We start from the raw sequence: 18,792 nt of genomic DNA on the forward strand, positions 1-18,792 counted from the left end.
CCAGCCGGCTCGAAAGCGAGTCCCAGCGCAGCGCCCGCACCCCACCGAGCTCCGCCGCCGCATACGCTCACCGCCGTCGCCGCTACACGTCGTCCCCGGCGACCCCACGACCACCGCTGGATGCCCCGGACCACGGGCTGTCCAACGCACCTAACCGCACGTCCAGCCGTGGCCGGAAACGGTCGGCCGGCGATCGCCACCGCGTCGGGTCATCGCCGGCGTAACCCCGCCGACGTGGCACGGCCATTAGTGGCTAAACCCCACTAATTAGCCGCCCTACAGCCGCTGACAGCGGGCCCCACAGCAGGTCAAAGGTGAGTCAACGCGGGGTTAACCCCTGTCTTACTGACCAGTGGGCTCCGCCGGTCAGATTTGACTCTGGCCAGCCCGTTGACCTGCTGACGCAGCGATGACGTCATGCTGACGCAGTAAAGGACTTTTTGGATTTAAAATAAATCAGGAAATTCCAGAAAATTAGTAAAACTTCTAAAATTCATAGAAATTCAACCGTAGCTCAGATTTAAATAATTTATATATGAAAATTATCAGAAAAATGCAATCTATCCATCTGTACTAGTTTCATGCATGACCAACCAACTTATAGCTACTGCATAGGTGAAAACATATAAATGGCATATATAAGAGCTTACTTTGGAGATGCATTTGAATATTTGGTTCAAATGGATTTCACCCAAATGAATGCTAGATGCATTAGCACAAACAGCATCACATCTACATGCCATGATCATGCATCATATTTTTGCATATGCTTGTGTATTGATTGTCGACACCGTCCTTTCTCGATAGGTCCTGCTCCGAAGAGTGCTCGAGAGTACCTGTCTGAGGAGCAGTGGAACCCTGTTGATCTAGCAGGCAAGCAAACCCCCTTTGTTCATTCCGATACAATCCTACTCTCTCGCTCCTGCTCTCTTTTACTGCATTAGGACAACAACGATTCAACTGCTACTTTATGCTGCGGTAGCTGAACCCATTCCTCTGCATGACCTGTCATTGCCACAGTAAATAGTTGAAACCCACTAGCATGTGTAGGAGTTGATTGAGCCATGTTGTGTTCCTACCATGCCATGCCTGCTATTGCTTAGAGTTGTGTCAGGTCTGATTCATTGGGAATGAATTGGAGTGTTACGATATGTTCTGGTGCTGAGAGTTAAGTGTGTGAACACGATTTGGTAAAGGTAGCGGTGAGAGGCCATGTAGGAGTACATGGTGGGTTGTCTCACTGGAACCGTCCTTAAGCACTGAGTTCTGTGTATGTTGTCCAATGACTAGCTACTACCACACATTGGAATGCTTAAGTGCCCCTCTCGACTTATTAACCAACTTGATCTCTGTCCAGGAGTTGCAATTAGTTTCTGGTGTTTGTAGGTAGTGTTAGTAGTCTACCAAGTGGCACCCGGCCAGGTGGGCTTGGGACAGACTAGGCACAAGTGGCACGGTGTACCAAGCGTAGATCCATCCGGCGAGGTGGGCTTGGGAACCCTGCGCACATCGTTTGGGGCCGTGAGCGACACCCCGGCCGGATCTCCTTGCGGATGGAACCCGAATAGGCGATAAACCTGGACTAGAGTCTTGTGTGGTTAGTCAGGTCGTGGCCGACACCCTCGCCAGGCTTCCGCTTGAAGGTTGCCGAGGTACATGACGTGTACATGGCGGTAAGTGGCGAGAGCGTGTGTGAAGCAGTACACCCCTGCAGGGTTATCATGATCTATTCGAATAGCCGTGTCCTCGGTTATGGACTTCTTGGATGCTTACGTGGTACATAGACAACTTGAAGTGGATACTCTAAAATGCTCAAGATAAGTGTGAGTGCTATGGATGGCTTCTCGTAGTGAGACGGGAATGAATCCATAGTGGTGTATTGAGGTGGTGATTAGTGGACTCGTGTGCGCCTTCTTACCTCAAAGAAGTTTCTCGTAGTCGTAGAACAGGATAGCCACTGAGTCAAAGCTGGCTTGCTGCAACTAAACCCCACACTACCTTCTTGATACAAATGCATGTAAGATAGGATCTGATGTAAGTCTTGCTGAGTACCTTTGTACTCATGTTGCTTTGTTTATGTTTTTGCAGCGGAGACTTCAGTCTTACTAGTAGCTCCGCTTGGACTTCGACGAGTAGCTTGTACCTCAGCTACGATCTTGTACCCTTGGGAGGGTCTTGTAGATAGTCAGGCTTCTCAGCCTTTTTCTTTTGTAGTTGTCTGTACCCAGACATGTAATGCTTCCGTTGCTTGTATGCTCTGAATGATGGGTCATGTGACCCCTGTTTGTACTTAATGCTATGTGGCTCTTCTGGGCCTTTTATCTATATGAGTTTGCGTTATGTTGTGATGCCATGTTGTACAGCACATACTTGCATGTTATGCGTACGTGTAACGTGTATTGCTATGTGTGGGATCCGACAATCTAGTTGTTTATCCTTGGCAGCCTCTCTTATGGGGAAATGTAGTCTAGTGCCTCCTTGAGCCATAGTAGTCCGCTACAGCCCGGTTCACCGGAGTCCTGCTAGCCCAGCACTACTGCTCTGGACACTTGACTGGCCGGCATGTGTTTCATTTCGTTCCTGTGTCTGTCCCTTCGGGGAAATGTCACGCGGTGACATCCGGAGTCCTGCCTAGCCTGCTACAGCCCGGGTTCCCGGAGTCCTGTTAGCCCAGTGCTACAGCCCGGATTCACACGCTGCTGACCGACACGCTCGATGTTGATTCATGTATGCCTGTCCCCATACGTTAGTGCCGCTTTGGGTTCACGACTAGCCATGTCGGCCCGGGTTCTCTGTCATATGGATGCTAGCGACATTGTCATATACGTGAGCCAAAAGGCGCAAACGGTCCCGGGCCATGGTAAGGCGACACCCGTGGGAATACCGTGCGTGAGGCCGCAAAGTGATATGAGGTGTTACATGCTAGATCGGTGTGACTTAGAATCGGGGTCCCGACAGCTTTGGTATCAGAGCCTGACTGCCTGTAGGATTTCCAAGCCAACCTGGTCGAAGTTGAGTCTAGAAATTCTTTAGTTATATAAGGGAATTGATTGTGGAAGGGAACGTAAGGCTCTTTTACTCCTTTTACCTCATGCCCTTCTGATCTGAGTCATCCTATCTTTCCTACGGGGTTAAGGAACTAGGCTTTCTCTTCTGTCTATCAGGATCACGTGTTACTACTCCGTAGTCTCTTAGGATTGGTTGATCAGAGTCATATCCCAGTTTGAGTACCTCCAGTGTAGCCTGTTTAGTAATATCTCAGAACCTTGAGTGACGATGTTGAGTATGGTGCTACCCCGCCTTTTGCAGAATGTCTCATTTTGAGCATTTTACTGCCGTTATGCTGCCGGATTTGTCCTAGGAGTTTGAGAGATACTAAATTTCCTTATGCTACATGTTGCATCCTATAGTTGTTGTTGACCTCGTCCTTGGTTCCGCTTCTCAGGATGTCGTCAGTTAACCGAAGTTCTGTTGCTCGTTGCCTGAACCACGGAGGTGGTAGGGATGAGGAGGATCCTCCCGACCAGCCTTCGTTGGCAGAGTTTATGTTAGAGATGGAGAGGAACAAGCATGAGTCTAACCGCTTGTTAGCACGTATCGAGGAGAACACCGCACCTCAGTGCAAAGAGTCAGCGACCATCTATGATTTCATTGGTTTGAAACCACCTACCTTCCATCATTCCATTGAACCACTCGATGCAGATGACTGGCTCCGTAGTATCACACACAAGCTGCGTTCTGCGAACGTAGCTGAAGGTGACAAGGTCACTTATGCTGCATATCACCTGGAAGGTCCTGCTAGTCTTTGGTGGCAGAACTATGAGGCTATGCTTCCAGTTGGCCAGATACCGACCTGGAGAGATTTCACTAAGGCTTTTCGCGAGCATCACATTCCTCAGGCTCTCATTGACCGCAAGAGAGAAGAGTTCTGTAGTTTTACCCAGGGTAAGATGGCTGTTGATGCTTACAGTAGAGAGTTTGAGAACCTCGCCCGCTATGCTACAGAAGAAGTGTCCACGGACGCTAAGAAGCAGGCTAGGTTCCGGAAGGGTCTCAACCCCAAGTTGCGTCGAGATCTCCACCTGCACCATTGCAATACATTCCAGGCTCTTGTGAACAAGGCCATTAATGCGGAGACAGCTCAGCTCACCTACGAGGAGTCTCGTAAGCACACCCGTGATTTGGGTTCTTCCTCCAGCTCTAGTTCTCAGACGCGCCGGATTTGGATTCCGAACTCTGCTCTTCCACCCGGTTATACCCCGAGACCATCTTATGTGGCACCTCACCCAGTTCAGCCGTATGCTCCACCCAGGCCTATTGGTGGACCGCCTGCCAACGCGGGTCCACGTCCTACCTCCAAGATTTGTTACAAGTGCGGAGAGCCAGGCCACACCGCCCGTATTTGCACTCAGACCCGTGTTGCTCCACCCCAGCCCGAGAAGTCTGTTGGCCGTGGTAAGCCATCACGCAAGATGATCAGTACCAAGTCAGCTCCCACTGAATGTGGACGTGTGCATCACGTCTCAGCTAAAGACGCTCAGGATGATCCAGATGTCGTTCTTGGTACACTCCTTGTAAACTGTCATCCAGCTTCGGTTCTATTTGATACTGGGGCGTCTCATTCCTTCATTTCCAAAGTTATGCCCGCTTGCACGACATATCATTTTGTGATATGCCCTCCCCACTACTCATTCAAACTCCTGGATCCAAATGGCAAACTTCTAGTGTAAGCCATGGTAACGAAATCCTTGTTGACAGACTTGTATTCCTTGCATCACTCATAGCCCTCAAGTCTTCAGATATTAACATCATCTTGGGTATGGACTGGATGAAAGCTCATTATGCCAAGATTGATTGTTACACCCGGTCTGTTCAGCTCACACACCCATCTGGCAAGATAGTCACTGTCTCCACCAGAATTGCAAAGCGTCAGCTTTATTCTCTTAATGCCAGCCCTCTTCCAGACCTTGAGGATATCCCGGTAGTCCGTGACTTTCCGGATGTCTTTCCAGAAGAACTGCCAGGTATTCCACCTGACAGGGATGTAGAGTTTGTCATAGATCTTATCCCAGGAACCGCCCCAATCTCTAGGAGACCTTACAAGATGGCACCCTTAGAGCTAGCCGAGCTTAAGAAACAACTCGATGAATCCTTGCAAAAGGGTTTCATCCATCCTAGTTCTTCTCCCTGGGCTTGCCCCGTTCTCTTCGTCAAGAAGAAGGATGGTACGGACCGGATGGTTGTAGATTATCGTCCCGTTAATTTGGTCACGATAAAGAACAAGTATCCGCTCCCCAGGATCAACGACCTGTATGATCAGCTCGCTGGATCCTCAGTCTTTTCCAAGATGGATTTGAGGTTAGGCTACCACCAAATCAAGATTAGAAACAGGGACATTCCTAAGACGGCTTTTGTCACTCGTTATGGCCAGTACGAGTACACCGTCATGTCTTTTGGTCTAACCAATGCTCCAGCTACCTTCTCCCGCTTGATGAACTCGATCTTCATGGAGTACTTAGACAAGTTCGTCGTGGTTTACCTCGATGATATCCTTATCTACTCGAAGAACGAGGAAGAGCATGCCGAACATCTTAGACTTGTGTTAGAAAAACTCAGAGAGCACCGCCTTTATGCCAAGTTCTCCAAGTGCGAATTTTGGTTGCCAGAAGTGACCTACCTAGGCCACGTGATCTCTGGTAAGGGCATTGCTGTCAATCCTGAGAGAGTTCAGGCCGTTCTTGATTGGACTCCACCTGAAACAGTTAAACAAGTTAGGAGTTTCCTTGGTCTAGCCAGTTATTGTCGCCGCTTCGTTGAAAACTTCTCCAAAGTAGCCAAACCCCTCACGGAACTTCTCAAGAAGGATAAAAAGTTTGAGTGGTCCCCACAGTGTGAGTACAGTTTTCAGGAACTGAAAAGACGCCTGACTTCTGCTCCCATACTGGTGCCACCGGATTTCACGAAGACTTTGTTATCTACTGCGACGCCTCACGACAGGGACTAGGCTGCATCCTTATGCAGGATCGTCATGTGATTGCCTATGCATCTCGACAGTTGCATCCACATGAGGAGAACTATTCTACACATGATCTAGAGCTTGCAGCCGTAGTCTATGCTCTTAAGACATGGCGACATTACCTTCTTGGTAAACGTTGCGAGATTTACACCGATCACCAGAGTCTCAAGTATATTTTCACCCAACCAGATTTGAACCTTAGGCAAAGACGTTGGTTGGAGTTGATCTCAGATTACGACTTAGGGATTACCTACACCCCAGGCAAGGGCAATGTCATGGCTGATGCGCTAAGTCGTAAGTCCTATTGCAACAATCTTATGTTGCAGCAGGGCCAACCACTTCTCCATGAGGAATTCTGTAAGCTTAACCTTCACATTGCTCCTCACGGATTCCTTTCTACCTTGGTGGCGAAACCTACTCTTGTGGATCAGATCATTCTGACCAGAAGCATGATACGGGGATTACCCGGATCAAGAGAAACATTAAGAAGGGAGTTGGTGGAAGTTTCTCTATAGATGATCGAGGTGCTGTTTTCTTTGAGAATCGCTTGGTGGTTCCCAAGAATCAACATCTGCGACAATTGATCCTTAAGGAGGCACATGAATCCCCTCTCACGATTCATCCCGGTAGTACTAAGATGTATCAGGACCTACGCCAGAGGTTCTGGTGGACTAGGATGAAGAGAGAAATTGCTGAGTTCATAGCTAACTGTGACGTTTGTCGTCGCGTTAAGGCAGAGCATCAAAGGCCTGCTGGCACCCTTCAACCTTTAGCCATTCCTGAGTGGAAATGGGATAAAGTTGGTATGGACTTCATCACCGGCTTTCCCAGGACCAAGAAAGGGAATAACGCTATCTTCGTAGTCATTGATCGTCTTTCCAAAGTGGCTCACTTCCTACCTGTTCGAGAGAGTATCACTGCTAGTCAGCTCGCTGACTTATATATTTCTCGAATAGTGTCACTTCATGGTGTTCCACTAGAGATCAATTCAGACCGTGGTAGTCTCTTCACTTCTCATTTCTGGGAGAGTTTCCAAACTGCCATGGGCACCCATCTTTCCTTCAGTACCGCTTTCCACCCTCAATCAAGTGGTCAGGTGGAAAGGGTCAACCAAATTCTCGAAGACATGCTTAGAGCTTGTGTTATCTCATTCGGTATGGATTGGGAGAAATGCCTACCTTTCGCCGAGTTTGCTTATAACAATAGCTATCAATCCAGTCTTAAGAAAGCTCCTTTCGAGATTCTGTATGGACGAAGATGTCGAACACCTTTGAACTGGTCAGAAACCGATGAAAGACAATTCTTTGGACCGGACATGATCCAGGAAGCAGAAGAGCAAGTTCCCATCATTCGTGAGAATTTGAAAACAGCCCAGTCTCGTCAAAAGAGCCAGTATGACCGTCGTCATAAGGAAGTGGCTTATGAAGTTGGCGACAAGGCTTATCTTCGGGTTACTCCTCTAAAGGGTACCCATCGATTCGGTATGAAGGGCAAGTTGGCTCCTCGTTATATTGGTCCGTTCCTCATTCTCGCTAAACGAGGAGAGGTTGCCTACCAGTTGGAACTACCCCCACATCTTTCTCGAGTCCATGACGTCTTCCACGTCTCTCAACTCAGGCGTTGCTTCTCGGATTCCATCCGCGGAGTGGACCACGAAACGCTTGATCTCCAAGATAACCTCACATACCGAGAGTACCCTATTCGCATTCTTGATCAAGCAGAGCGTGTCACCCGACGTCAGAACATCAAGTTTCTCAAGGTTCAGTGGTCTCATCATTCTGAGAGAGAAGCTACTTGGGAGCGAGAAGATCGTCTTCGACTGGAGTACCCCACCTTCTTTCCATCGACCCCTGAATCTCGGGACGAGATTCTTTCAAGTGGGGGCGAGTTGTCACATCCCTAGTTCTGGTATGACCTAGACTAGCTAGTCATGTGTGCATCATGTTTAAATTTCATTTAAATTGAAATGGGGATCTGTGAAACCCTCAAAATCATTTCTGGAAATGACCCTGATAAAAATTGCTCCAAAAGGGTCCAAGAAAATGTTCATGTTGCCCTCTGAAAATATTGGACAGAGATAAAAATCAAACCAATATTTTCAGGAGCTCATAAGTATTATTTTGGCCATTTGGAATTGATGCAATAATTATTTGCATTGGATATATATGTTATATATTTTATATATGTCCAAAATTTCTGAATTTTGGTGAGGGGCTTTGGAATAATCCCTTAGGTCCCTGCTAAAATTGTCAGAAGAAAATAAAATGGTTTAGTATTTTCATTAAACCAAACAAATGTGAGAAAAATAGAAAAGAAAAAGATATAGGAAAAAGGGAGCTTACCTGCGGCCTGGCACTGTGCGGCCTGGCCTGGCCCAGCAGGCCGGCCCAGCTGACTGGCCAGCGCCAGTCGTCCCCCTCCTCGCGCCAGGGGGACAGGGCGCGTGGTCGCTGCACGCCGCGCGCATGCACGCCACGGCAGCTGCCTGCCTGCCCTCTCCCCTCTTCGACCTGGCCTCGCCAGAAGCGCCCAGCTCCCCCCTGGCCTCACTCCCTCTCTCCTGCGCCTCTCCCCTCCTCTCTCTCGCTCTCTCTTGCGACGCCCGAACGCACCGGAGAGCACTGCCGCACGCCGACGCGGCCACAGCCACCCCTGAGCCTTCTCGCTGTGTCCCCGAGCTCCGCATCGACGATCTTCGCCTATCCACCGAAAGAAGCCACTCCGGACGCCCGGCAACGACTGCATCGTCGTCGTCTTCAAGCTTCGGCCGCCGGCAACCCCACCGTCGATTCGACGCCTTCCAGGCTTCCCCGAGCTCGCCGTCGACACCTTTGGATCCGTTTCGAGCCAGTGCATCGACTCCCCCTACTCTCCTGCTCTCCCCTGCCCTCTAGCTCCCCTGCCTGCATGAGACGAAGCTCGGCTCCGCCATTGCCGCAGCGCGCGCGCTCACCGTGCTCCGTTCGCTGCCTTCGTGCAATGGGCATGCTCCACAGAGCCCCTGATGCCGTTGTGTAGCCCAGCCGGCTCGAAAGCGAGTCCCAGCGCAGCGCCCGCACCCCACCGAGCTCCGCCACCGCATACGCTCACCGCCGTCGCCGCTACACGTCGTCCCCGGCGACCCCACGACCACCGTTGGATGCCCCGGACCACGGGCTGTCCAACGCACCTAACCGCACGTCCAACCGTGGCCGGAAACGGTCGGCCGACGATCGCCACCGCGTCGGGTCATCGCCGGCGTAACCCCGCCGACGTGGCACGGCCATTAATGGTTAAACCCCACTAATTAGCCGCCCTACAGCCGCTGACAGTGGGCCCCACAGCAAGTCAAAGGTGAGTCAACGCGGGGTTAACCCCTGTCTCACTGACCAGTGGGCTCTGCCGGTCAGATTTGACCCTGGCCAGCCCGTTGACCTGCTGACGCAGCGATGACGTCATGCTAACGCAGTAAAGGACTTTCTGGATTTAAAATAAATCAGGAAATTCCAGAAAATTAGTAAAACTTCTAAAATTCATAGAAATTCAACCGTAGCTCAGATTTAAATAATTTATATATGAAAAATTATCAGAAAAATGCAATCTATCCATCTGTACTAGTTTCATGCATGACCAACCAACTTATAGCTACTGCATAGGTGAAAACATATAAATGGCATATATAAGAGCTTACTTTGGAGATGCATTTGAATATTTGGTTCAAATGGATTTCACCCAAATGAATGCTAGATGCATTAGCACAAACAGCATCACATCTACATGCCATGATCATGCATCATATTGTTGCATATGCTTGTGTATTGATTGTCGACACCGTCCTTTCTCGATAGGTCCTGCTCCGAAGAGTGCTCGAGAGTACCTGTCTGAGGAGCAGTGGAACTCTGTTGATCTACCAGGCAAGCAAACCCCCTTTGTTCATTCCGATACAATCCTACTCTCTCGCTCCTGCTCTCTTTTACTGCATTAGGACAACAACGATTCAACTGCTACTTTATGCTATGGTAGCTGAACCCATTCCTCTGCATGACCTGTCATTGCCACAGTAAATAGTTGAAACCCACTAGCATGTGTACGAGTTGATTGAGCCATGTTGTGTTCCTACCATGCCATGCCTGCTATTGCTTAGAGTTGTGTCAGGTCTGATTCATTGGGAATGAATTGGAGTGTTACGATATGTTCTGGTGCTGAGAGATAAGTGTATGAACATGATTTGGTAAAGGTAGCGGTGAGAGGCCATGTAGGAGTACATGGTGGGTTGTCTCACTGGAACCGTCCTTAAGCACTGAGTTCTGGGTATGTTGTCCAATGACTAGCTACTACCACACATTGGAATGCTTAAGTGCCCCTCTCGACTTATTAACCTACTTGATCTCTGTCCAGGAGTTGCAACTAGTTTCTGGTGTTTATAGGTAGTGTTAGTAGTCTACCAAGTGGCACCCGGCCAGGTGGGCTTGGGACAGACTAGGCACAAGTGGCACGGTGTACCAAGCGTAGATCCATCCGGCGAGGTGGGCTTGGGAACCCTGCACACATCATTTGGGGCCGTGAGCGACACCCCGGCCGGATCTCCTTGCGGATGGAACCCGAATAGGCGATAAACCTGGATTAGAGTCTTGCGTGGTTAGTCAGGTCGTGGCCGACACCCTCGCCAGGCTTCCGCTTGAAGGTTGCCGAGGTACATGACGTGTACATGGCGGTAAGTGGCGAGAGCGTGTGTGACGCAGTACACCCCTGCAGGGTTATCATGATCTATTCGAATAGCCGTGTCCTCGGTTATGGACTTCTTGGATGCTTACGTGGTACATAGACAACTTGAAGTGGATACTCTAAAATGCTCAAGATAAGTGTGAGTGCTATGGATGGCTTCTCGTGGTGAGACGGGAATGAATCCATAGTGGTGTATTGAGGTGGTGATTAGTGGACTCGTGTGCGCCTTCTTACCCCAAAGAAGTTTCTCGTAGTCGTAGAACAGGATAGCCACTGAGTCCAAGTTGGCTTGCTGCAACTAAACCCCACACTACCTTCTTGACTCAAATGCATGTAAGATAGGATCTGATGTAAGTCTTGCTGAGTACCTTTGTACTCATGTTGCTTTGTTTATGTTTTTGCAGCGGAGACTTCAGTCTTACTAGTAGCTCCGCTTGGACTTCGACGAGTAGCTTGTACCTCAGCTACGATCTTGTACCCTTGGGAGGGGCTTGTAGATAGTCAGGCTTCTCAGCCTTTTTCTTTTGTAGTTGTCTGTACCCAGACATGTAATGCTTCCGTTGCTTGTATGCTCTGAATGATGGGTCATGTGACCCCTGTTTGTACTTAATGCTATGTGGCTCTTCTGGGCCTTTTATCTATATGAGTTTGCGTTATGTTGTGATGCCATGTTGTACAACACATACTTGCATGTTATGCGTACGTGTAACGTGTATTGCTATGTGTGGGATCCGACAATCTAGTTGTTTATCCTTGACAGCCTCTCTTATGGGGAAATGTAGTCTAGTGCCTCCTTGAGCCATAGTAGTCCGCTACAGCCCGGTTCACCGGAGTTCTGCTAGCCCAGCACTACTGCCCTGGACACTTGACTGGCTGGCATGTGTTTCATTTCGTTCCTGTGTCTGTCCCTTCGGGGAAATGTCACGCGGTGACATCCGGAGTCCTGCCTAGCCTGCTACAGCCCGGGTTCCCGGAGTCCTGTTAGCCCAGTGCTACAGCCCGGATTCACACGCTGCTGACCGACACGCTCGATGTTGATTCATGTATGCCTGTCCCCATACGTTAGTGCCGCTTTGGGTTCACGACTAGCCATGTCGGCCCGGGTTCTCTGTCATATGGATGCTAGCGACATTGTCATATACGTGAGCCAAAAGGCGCAAACGGTCCCGGGCCATGGTAAGGCGACACCCGTGGGAGTACCGTGCGTGAGGCCGCAAAGTGATATGAGGTGTTACAGGCTAGATCGGTGTTTTTTAGAATCGGGGTCCCGACAGCTTGCTCTAGTTGAGACATGGGCTGTGCGGAAAGCTTGCTGAAACTGATCCCATGTGACATTTGCTATGGGGAAAGTGGTTGTGTAATTCTCCCACCATGAGGTCGCGGGTCCATCCAGTTGGTGTGCGGCAAAACGCACCTTCTCAGCATCTGTGCAACCTGCGGCGGTCAGCTCCCTTCCAATCCTGCGGAGCCAGTCATCAGCAACAATCGGCTCGATGCTACTGGAAAACACCAGTGGATTCAATCTCAGAAAACAGGCTAAGTTGTCAACTGGGGGTGGTGGAGGTGGGTTGTTGTTGTTGTTGCCTTGGTTCTGGACTAGCAACTGCATCAAGGCATTCTGCCGTTGGATCAACTGAGCGGGCTCCAGTGGGAAAACAAATCTAGGGTCACGCCTCGGAGGCATCTGATGGTTTTAGAGGGGTGAGATTAGAATAGAGTGAGGTCTAAAGAGAAATCACTACCCATATGCACATGAGACAAACAGATTTATATCACACCGCTCAATTCAAACAAGGGCATACAATCGATCTAACTACCGTTATAAAATACTCCAACTATATCTATATACATGGGGGAATACTACTGATAATCTGGTGGTCGACTAGAAATTTTGATCGGTGGAAGATTCCATGATATCTGCTCCAGTTTCGTCTTCATAATCATCATCGCTATCGGGGTCGAAGTCGGTGTCCTCGATGATGATGTAGTCCTGTGGGTGGTTGTCCTCCTCTGGCGCGGGATCTCCCATGATTCCTAGCTTCTTCTTCAGGTCTTCATTCTTCTCTAGTAGTACTGCAATTTCTTCTTCATATCCATCGCGTGTAGACTTGAGTTCCTCTTCTAGCTCCATGTTCTTGGTCATAAACTTCTTCATGTCTATCATCCTGGCGCACATCCGGTTCTCCTAACGGTGAATGTGCTGGTTCAACTCCTGGATGTAGGCTGCAATGGACTTGTCCTTCCTGGTGGAAATCATCTCCCATTGCTCATCTTGGCGTCCACATATCTGGTAGATGGTGTCCTTAAGATCCTTGTGGTATACTTCGCCGATGCGTCCCATGGCGATGTGAGCTACCATGCTCTTTCCTAGACTCCAGGTTGGTGCATCAAAGGAAAACTCTATGGGCTCAGTAACTGGTGTGAACGTCCTTCCTGCAACATGAACTCGAATCATCCAGCGCTCCTCTTCTGGTAAAGTGGCGGTGTAGGTTCCGGGGAAACTTGGTATTCCGATGTTCAAGTACCTAGTGGCTTCCTTCAAGTGTCGTCCGAAAGGTGTGTCTTCATCCGGTTGAGCAAACTTGTTCCTTGGGTCCGCCATCTATAGAGTAGAAATTGGAGAAGAGTCGGAAATGAGTAGAGAAGAGTGTCCTATGGCTTATCTTAGTGGTCGCGTCCAATAGTCAGCGTGTGCTCTGATACCATCGTGTAGCGATCCGACCTCAAACGGTCAAATCTCTATGCATAAGTGTCATCCCTGGATCGGTAATGCTGACACACACATTACTTGAGAATTTATAACAGAGTTCAATCACACACTTATTACATTGAATGTCTCAAAAGAGAACTTAATACAATAATATGGCTTAAGGCCATCTAAATAAGATAACCGCGGAAGCATCGAAGGTAGTAGAGTCCATCAACTCCAACAGCATAGCTGAGTGCACGACAATGACCTAGCGCACCTTACTCTTCGTCTGAAAACTCTTCAACATAATACATTGTAGCCTGTGTAGAAAAATAACACTATAGAGCAATGGACATGGAACAGCTATAACTATATGCATATTTGGTTGGTGGAGGCTCTATGGTTATCATTTGCATAAAGCTAGTTTTTCCCTACAACAAAGGAATATATTTTATTTAACTACAAAGTTTGTTGAAAACATTGAGAAGGTTCCTCCAACTCAATCCCAAAAATAATAATTATCAACCTAGCAAATTAATTAGGTAGAGTGATGAGATCAAATCAATAATTCAAGTACCAGATACTCAAGATGTCCATAACCGGGGACACGGCTAACCATGATTAGTTTATACACTCTGCAGAGGTTTGCGCACTTTTCCCCACAAGACTCGATCTCCTCCATTGAATTTCTCGCATTGCATGATGTTTGAGAAACGGATGACCGAGACACAGTCTTTCCGAAGAGGTCCCCTTAACCAATAGATAGGCCGGTACACCTACAATCCCCTACATCTGCTAGCTCATCATGGAAAGGTTTCCCACAACTTACTCAACTATGCCAGAGCCCATAATGGCGTGTGGCTACACACGAAAGTTTCTAGCAGGAATAATCTTATGATCCCTTTGAGCCTGGGTGGCAAACCATAGGATGATCACACGAGTACTCCGGGATATCCCAGGACAACACTGGATTACTCCAGGTGCCCAGACAACCACTGGGTACTCCAGGGTGCCTCAACCAATCCATCCAGATGTGTATTAGAGTAGCCACCTTAAGTTAACCATTAATTTAAAAACTCTCACATCTGTCATGGACCACTCAAACCAAACCACGTCTACGAGCATAGCATAGCAGTAAGCATAACGTAATAACTCCCAAGGGTTTGATATAAAAAGGCAATAGGTTCCTACCTCATCAGCTACTTCCCAATACCCACATGTTCAATCAGATCCTAACCATGCAGTGTTTGAGGTTTGTAACTAATGCATAAAAACTGGGTAATAAAAGGGACATGATCAAAGTGTTACTTGCCTTGCTGACGATCTGAAAACCCTAGTGACTCGTAGTAGCAAGCCTCGCACTCCGGAAACTCTATCGTGAACAAACAATAACATACATAAGCACTCAAGCATAATATGCAAGGTTAAAACTCAAAAGAAAAGATCCAAACTGAAAGTTCAACTGAAGAGCTTCGATTTGCAAAAAGAAACAATTGAATCGGAGTTACGAAACTAAAACTACGATCAAACGAAGTACGAATTCAAATCCGCTTGAAACCAAATTTTAATTTGTCAAAACCATGTTCAAGTTGATTATCTGGAAAGAGGGGAACAAGACGAAGATTTTGGCATTGGTTTCACTGGATTTGGACAAACGAGCAAAAAGTAACGAGGGTTTGAAGATCAGGGACTAATCTGTGATAAAAGTATTCACGAATAGGTCTCTGGCAAAAAATAAACAGAAAAAGAAAAATCTAACGAACGAACGTTCGCTAACAGAACTAAACGAACGAATTCATTCGTTAAAACGATCTAACAGAAGAACGTTTGCTATTTAACCTAATAAAATAAAAAAACTGAAAGAAAAACCGGGGAAAAACCGAGCGGTTTTTACCGGTCAACCGCGGCGGCAAGGTTAATGGCGGGGCGGCGGGATCCGGCGTCAGCGGGGCGAGACGGGGCTCCGGCGGCGGCGCGGCGCGGCGCGACAGCGGCTTCGGCGGCGAGGAGGCGGCGGTGGCTGCGGTGGCGGGGTGAGGAGGAGGGGGGCCGTGTCCGCTTCTAAAGGGGGCCGGGGGCGACTTGGGCGAGGGGCAGGCGGCGGCGAACCCGGAGTCCGGCTCGGACTCCGGCAGCGTGCGGCGGCGGGCCGGCTCGGCTAGGCCTTTGGCCGAGTCGGGCGAGAAGTTTTTTTAATTCGCCCGAAAGAAAAATCCTAATAAATTCTAAAAATACCAGAAATAATTTTCTCCGTCCGAACCTAATATTTAGAACAAGGTGAACATTTTTCTGGTCTAAAAATGCAATTTTTAAAAATGCATAATTTTTTCTAATTCAAATAAAATAGCAAATAAAATGCAAATAAAATAATAATTTGATTTTAAACTTTCTTCTCCAACATTCCTCTCTTTTGAAGAAAGTCATTTTATTTTCTCTCATTTATTTTTATTTTTGGAAATAATTGGGGAGAAAAGTATTAAAATCAAATTGATCCTCTTTTCAAATTTGAAAAAAAATCAAATATTAAAATTTGTGAAATCTCCAACTCTCTCCTTGGGTCCTTGAGTTGCTTAAGATTTCTAGGATCACAACCGAAATGCAAAGAAAATATGATATGCATATGATGACCTATGTATAACATCCAAATTGAAAATTGGGACGTTACGATAGCACACAAAGTGTTCCTCTGGTATTCGGGAGTTGCATAATCTCATAGTCAGAGGAATATGTATTAGTCATGAAGAAAGCAATAGCAATAAAACTAAACGATCATTATGCTAAGCTAACGGATGGGTCTTGTCCATCACATCATTCTCTAATGATGTGATCTTGTTGATCAAATGACAACACATATCTATGGTCAGGAAACTTAACCATCTTTGATTAACGAGCTAGTCTAGTAGAGGCACACTAGGGAAATTCTGTTTGTCTATGTATTCACACATGTAATAAGTTTCTAGTTAATACAATTCTAGCATGAATAATAAACATTTATCATGATATAAGGAAATATAAATAACAACTTTATTATTGCCTCTATGGCATATTTCCTTCATTAAGTTCATGGAGAAACAGAGTAATGCAATAAGAACGATGACATGATGTAGACAAGATCTATTTATGTAGAAATAGACCCCATCGTTTTATCCTTAGTAGCAACGATACATACGTGTCGGTTCCCCTTCTGTCACTCGGATCAAGCACCGTAAGGTCGAACCCACACCTCTTCCCATTGCAAGATAAATAGATCAAGGTTGCCAAACAAAACCCAAATATCGGAGAAGAAATACGAGGCTATAAGCAATCATGCATATAAGAGATCAAAGAAACTCAAATAACTTTCATGGATATAAAAAGATAGATCTGATCATAAACTCAAAGTTCATCCGATCCCAACAAACACACCGCAAAAAGAGTTACATCATATGGATCTCCAAGAGACCATTGTATTGAGAATCAAACGAGAGAGAGGAAGCCATCTAGCTACTAACTACGGACCCGAAGGTCTACAAAGAACTACTCACGCATCATCGGAGAGGCACCAATGGAAGTGGTGAACCCCTCCGGGATGGTGTCTAGATTGGATCTAGTGGTTCTGGACTCTGTGGCGGCTGGAATTGATTTTTGTCGACTCCCCTAGGGTTTCTGGAATATTGGGGTATTTATAGAGCAAAGAGGCGGTTTAGGGGACACCCGAGGTGGGCACAACCCACCTGGGCGCGCCTGGGCCCCCAAGCGCGCCCTGGTGTGTTGTGCTCCCCTCGGAGCACCCCCAGGTGCTTATTCGGCCCACTGGATGTCTTCTGGTCCCAAAAAATCTCCAAAAAGTTTCGTTGCGTTTGGACTCCGTTTGGTATTGATTTCCTGCGATGTAAAAAACATGCAGAAAATAGCAACTGACACTTGGCACTATGTCAATAGGTTAGTACCAAAAAATGATATAAAATGATTATAAAACATCCAAGATTGATAATATAACATCATGGAACAATAAAAAATTATAGATACATTGGAGACGTATCAGCATCCCCAAGGTTAATTCATGCTCGTCCTCGGGTAGGTAAATGATAAAAACAGAATTTTTATGTGGAATGGTGCCAAAATGTCATATCATATTCTTTTCTTTATAGCATGGGCATTTGGACTTTTATATTATTCGAAGCAATAGTCTAGTTTTGACATGATAACTTAAATACTCAAGCATATCAACAAGCAACCATGTCTTTCAAAATATCAACACTGAAATAAGCTATCCCTAGCCCATCATGCTCAATCATTGATCCATTCATGAAACACATTCGTATATTAACTACACCCAATGCTCACGTACGATCATAGTGCCCCCTAGTTGGTGCTTTATAAGAGAATATGGAGACACAAATTCAAAAACAAAAATTGCATAAACTAAAAGAAAGGCCCTTCGCGGAGGGAAGTAGGGATTTGTAGAGGTGCCAAAGCTCAAAGCAAAAATTGAGAGATAAAAAACATTTTGAGAGGCATACTTTTCCCACCAACGAAAACGACTTAGAGTTCCCAACACTTTCCATGCTAGATATATCATAGGCGGTTCCCATACAGAAATTAAAGTTTATTCCTTTTTCGACCATACTTTCATTTTCCATGGCCAGCCGTATCGACGGTTGCCTTCCATACCAACAATTTCCAAGGAATTTATTATTCGACAACATAAATTAAATTAATTTTTCATTTCGGCACTGGGCATCCCTAATACCTTTGCCTTACTCTCGTGCAATGACAAGTGAATAAGCACTCATCGTGAGAATAAAACATCTAGCACGGAAAATATTAGCCACCCCTCACCGCCTCGCAAGTGGTACGAGCACACAAAAGAGAAATTTATTTTGAATATTAGAGATGGCACATACAAATTTGCTTAGAACGGCAAAAGAATACCGCATATAGGTAGGTATAGTGGACTCATGTGGCAAAACTAGTTTAAAGGATTTTGGATGCACAAGTAGTGATCATACTTATTGCAAAATGAAGGCTAGCAAATGATTGAGAAGCGACCAACCAAGAAACGAATAATCTCATAAGCGAGCATTAAGCATAATTAACACCGAATAATGCACCACAAGTAGGATATAATTTCATTGCATAATTATTGACTTTCGTTCTTGCATAGGGAATCACAAACCTTAACACCAATATTCTTACTAAAGCATAATTACTCATCAGGATGACTCACATATCACATCATCATATCTCATAACTATTACTAAGAATCAAGTTTATTTTGTCCAATGATCTTCATGAAAGTTTTTATTATATCCTTCTTGGATATCTATCACTTTGGAACTAATTTTCATGTGTTGCTTTTGATAAGCTCATACAAATATAAGTGAAGATCATGAGCATAAAA

Source organism: Triticum aestivum, chromosome 2D (assembly GCF_018294505.1).
Source record: "Triticum aestivum cultivar Chinese Spring chromosome 2D, IWGSC CS RefSeq v2.1, whole genome shotgun sequence".
Taxonomy (NCBI): Eukaryota; Viridiplantae; Streptophyta; class Magnoliopsida; order Poales; family Poaceae; genus Triticum; species Triticum aestivum.